The sequence below is a fragment of the Anguilla rostrata genome, unplaced genomic scaffold, assembly GCF_018555375.3.
Source record: "Anguilla rostrata isolate EN2019 unplaced genomic scaffold, ASM1855537v3 scaf0440, whole genome shotgun sequence".
NCBI classification, from domain to species: Eukaryota; Metazoa; Chordata; class Actinopteri; order Anguilliformes; family Anguillidae; genus Anguilla; species Anguilla rostrata.
In genome coordinates this window covers 590-5199 of record NW_026985956.1, presented here as the reverse complement: position 1 = coordinate 5199, position 4610 = coordinate 590, and the positions used below count along the sequence as shown (strand labels likewise).

The 4610-nt window shown below is 42.0% G+C and overlaps 1 long non-coding RNA gene across 1 annotated transcript; it reads left to right on the top strand.

Moving 5' to 3' along the window:
- The first annotated feature begins 298 nt into the window (after positions 1-298).
- On the top strand, positions 299-3358 carry LOC135246516 (uncharacterized). The gene is made up of 3 exons (XR_010327738.1): positions 299-877; positions 2128-2197; positions 2318-3358. It is a non-coding gene; the product is annotated as an uncharacterized LOC135246516 (long non-coding RNA).
- The last annotated feature ends 1252 nt before the right edge of the window (positions 3359-4610 follow it).

Here is a 4610-nt window from a genome sequence, read left to right as displayed (position 1 = left end):
TGTGTTGTCTTGCAGAAGAATGATGAGGGACTAGTCTTTGGCAAGATAGAACTGATTCTTGTTTGCAACAGTTGTGTTTACTTTGTCACAGAGAAATGCCAGTCTGATTTCCTTTTTGATCAGGGGATTTACTGCCTAAAGATGGGCTCAGAGAACCCCATTTCAAATTATTTCTGCCTAGAACATGCAAGCCTGCTTGACTATTACCCTTTGCCTGTGGTCAACGAGTTTCCACAGTCCTTCACTGACATGATAGAAGGGCAATTTATAGGGGGAGGATATGCATCTCTCCTGAGTCAAATAAAAATTCATTTTGAGCATTTAAACAGAAATAACACTTTGGCACGGCGCAGGTGTGTCACCACAGGGGCAAAGCCAAACACAGGCCCTACAGATAGCTATGGCTGCACACGGTGGCAGCCAGACCTTCCACCTGAAGAAACAGAAAGCACACTGGAAGAGAAAACGAAGATACTTTTGGAATTCTTCTCTCGTGAGGGCTTGTCTGGGATTGAAAGGGGAGAAGTACAGAATCTCATAGAGATTCTACTGTACTACTTACAGCGCAAGATGATAAACACAACACTGGCCCACACACTTGAATATCTGAAATTTCAGTGGCCATACCTGTTTGTCCCTAGGAGTGTGTGTACACATTTTGAGATGTTAACAGACATCAACATTTTGAGAGAACTGGAAGCATCTCTTGAAGGAAATGGGCGAAATATCATGGAGTTCCTCAAGAAAAACCCTACCAATAGTGAAGTCAAGGCTGTTTCTGACCCGAAGCAATACCAGTGTGGCAGCTCCATATGTTCTGCTGGTGCCGATGGCTCACTTCAAACAGCAGAGTGATGCACTGATACTGGAAACAGATGTAAGTATAAAGCCATTTCATTGCTCTCTGTGATTTCCTGTAAACAAATTAAAGTTAATTTACAGTGCCGTCTGTATGTGTTTTGACAGGGACACATTTTTTTGTTGTTTTCATTCTGTTCTCCAACAAACAAACAGTTGACATCGATGTGGTTAAAGTGCAGACATCCAGCTTTGATTTGACCATATTTACATCCATATCAACATTGTAGGAATTACAGCCCTTTTTATACAAAGTCCCCCCAATTTTAGGGGCTCAAAAATAATTGGACAAATTAACATAATCATAGATTAAATTGTCATTTTTTATACTTGGTTGCGTATCCTTTGCATGCCATGACTTCCTGATGTCCGTGACCTATCAACATCATCAGAGTCTGGATATCTTATTTTCTGGTTGTCCTACAAGCGATACTAAAACTCTTTGCATTTGAATGGATCTCTATGGGAATTGGGGGGTACTAAACATGACTACTTTCGTTCACAGACAGTGCACGTCATAAATGGAAATCCAGGAAATCCAGCTGTATCTCTTTACAAATAAAAATATTTGGGGTTCCTATATGATGTAGTGTTTCAGCAACACTGGTTTACCAGATACCAATGGAACATATCAAGACTAACAAGGACCCAAAGGTGCTCAATTGAATTTTGAAGTTGCTCAGCACTCCCCATCAAACATCAAGGGACTAAATGTTGGCTAATTCACTGATTTTACAGTTATTGATGCGATATCTTTCTATGTTGCAGTTAAGTATGTGTCTAATACCTGTGAATTTTGTTTTCTTTTTTGTGATGGTCATAATTTAGAAGCAGAAACAAGAGGGGGGTGTACTCATTTGCAACATGGCTTTTTATAATGTTGGTTAAAAAAAAACATGCTTTCCTGTTCAGCATTGCAGTGTTGCTGAACACTACATAATATAGGAACCCCAAATCTTTTTTATTTGTAAAGCGATAAATCCGGATTTCCATTTTTCAGAGAGGGTGTACTCCATGATGTGCACTGTAACATTGCTGTGTCCCAAGCATGGTGCTCAGAAATTGAGGGGATTATGTATAAAAGGGGCTGTAATTCGTACACTGTTCACCCGATATGGATGTAAATACCCTTTTTTATTACAAATCTCAAATTGTGGAGTACAGAGGCAAATCAATAAAAGATGGGTCTTTGTCCCAAACATTATGGAGGGCACTGTATTCCTAATAATATTTAAATGTGTTTAATTTCATATCGTTTGTTCTCTGCAGGTTTCTGCCTCTGCTGCTGACGTTGAGAGGTCCTTGACTTTGCCTGACAGTCCTCGATTGATTGTTCTCGGTATGCATGTGTATGTTTAATTTAACTTTTCCTTGACCATGTGGCCACACCACAGGCCTTCCCTCTCCTCACTGCTATGCTATGTGTCAACCCCATCCAAACCTGTTCTCTCCCCTACAGAACTCGCTTCCGCAGGCGAGGCCCACTGCGGCGACGGAACCTCTCCAACCTTCGCTATCCCTCACTGACCCCCCTGTGACGACTTCACGGTCGCAGGAGGGCTATGGAACTGCCAGTCTGCTACGCGGAAGGCTGACTTCATTTCAGCCTACGCATCCCTCTTCTCTCTACATTTCCTTGCCCTCACTGAGACCTGGATCACACCAGGCAACACTGCAACCCCTACAGCCCTCTCCTCCTCCTTCTCCTTCTCTCACGCCCTCCGCCCGTCTGGCCATGGTGGGGGCACAGGTTTGCTGATCTCTCCCTCCTGGAAATTCTCTGTTCTCCCCCTTTCTCACCTCTCCATCTCTACCTTTGAATACCACTCTGTCTCAATCACCTATCCTGTTAACTTGTACATTGTTGTTATCTATCGCCCTCCAGGGCCCCTGGGAAGCTTCCTCGATGAGCTCGACACCCTGCTCAGCTCCTTCCCAGAGGATGGTGTAGAGGGGAGTCAAACTGGGACCCAGAAAAGGCTGGCATTTGAACGGGCCTGCAGGCTGGGACTCATCCTGTACTTCAAAGAACCCAGAGCCGTGTGATAAAACAATAAGTTACTTGGACTTCCTCGGGATGAGCAGGCCATTTGGCTCTCTGGAATGTTGCCATCTGGACACAACTAAGATAAGGGGAACTAGTCTCTTTGTTTATGGTTGTGGGGGTGTGTGTGTTCGGGCCATTAAGGGTAAAAAAAGATCATCAGGCCTCTGGCAAAATGGTGGGGCAACTACGCTTTACAGTTCCACAGTGTCCTTATATGGGCCCCTCTATCATTACACTTTTTATTTCTTTTCTGGATCTGGACTCTAAACCATCTGTTTATCATATTTACAAACCCCGGAAAACCTTACAAACCATGCACATGTTTTCATTATATTACTGTATTATACCTTATGTAATAATAACATGGATTGCATGTAAAATGGTTCAACAAAAGGGTATTTTAATGACAAATGCACCATTATATTACATCCCCTGGACATGTTTGGTATTGACATATTCAGGAAAATTCATCCAGAAATTGAATGAAATATGTTTCATTCCAAATAAAATTTAATAAAACATAGTTTAAATTGTATCCAATGCCACAGCGTTCGTGTTGGATGGACTGGATAATTATTTCTCTGTCGGGAATTCATATTTATGAGATTGCTATTTGCTTAACCAACTGTATTTAAAACAGATGACACACACACCTGCTGCCAATTCCAGGTTTGTATTTGGTCACATTGTTTTGTGTAAATTTTTTCCAATGCCACAGCGTGGGTTATAGATGGACTGCTTAATTATTTCTGTCTCGGGAACTTAGATTTATGAGATCGCTAATAACGTAATCAACTGTTTTTAAAACGGATGACGCACACACCTGCTACCGAATGCAGGAGCTTCTTTGTTCACTGTGGAGCCCAATCGCCCCTTTTATTTGTCCCAGGCATTTCAAAGGCCTTAAATATAATGCTGCGTGTGCACAAAACACCTGCGAGGACATGCATTTCTTATAATGAATGTCAATATTACTAGTAATAGCGGTGATGCTTGATTATTGGCGAATTTGGCATATTAATTGTCTTTACTGGCGATATGGACGCCTACTGCATGTCCCGAACAGGGCTGTGGCAGCGCATTCCGGTGCCCAGGCGATCTATCTGGAGGACATGTACCACTTGTAAATTGTTTCCAATTGCACCAAGTTCGTTTTAGATGTACTGGCTAATTATATCTGTCTCGGGAATTTGGATTTATGAGATCGCTAATAGCGTAATCAACTGTATTTAAAACGGGTGACGCACACAACTGCTGCGAATTACAGGTTAGTATTTGATCAATGATTATGTTTAAATTGTATCCAATGCCACAGCGTTCCTTATAGAAGAACTGGTTAATTATTTCTGTGTCGGGAATTCAGATTTATGAGATCACTATTCGCCTAACGAACTGTGGCAGCGCATTCCGGTGCCCACGCAATCTATCTGGAGGACGTGTACCACTTGTAAATTGTTTCCAATTGCACCAAGTTCATTTTAGAAGGACTGATTAATGATTTCTGTCTCGGGAACTTGGATTTTGAGATCGCTAATAGCCTAATCAACTGTTTTTAAAACGGATGACGCACACACCTGCTACTGAATGCAGGTGCTTCTTCGTTCACTGTGGAGCCCAATCGCCCCTTTTATTTCCCCCAGGCATTTGAAAGGCCTTATTATTCATTAAGCTAGCTGCATTAAAAATCCGTTTTAGAAAGACGCTA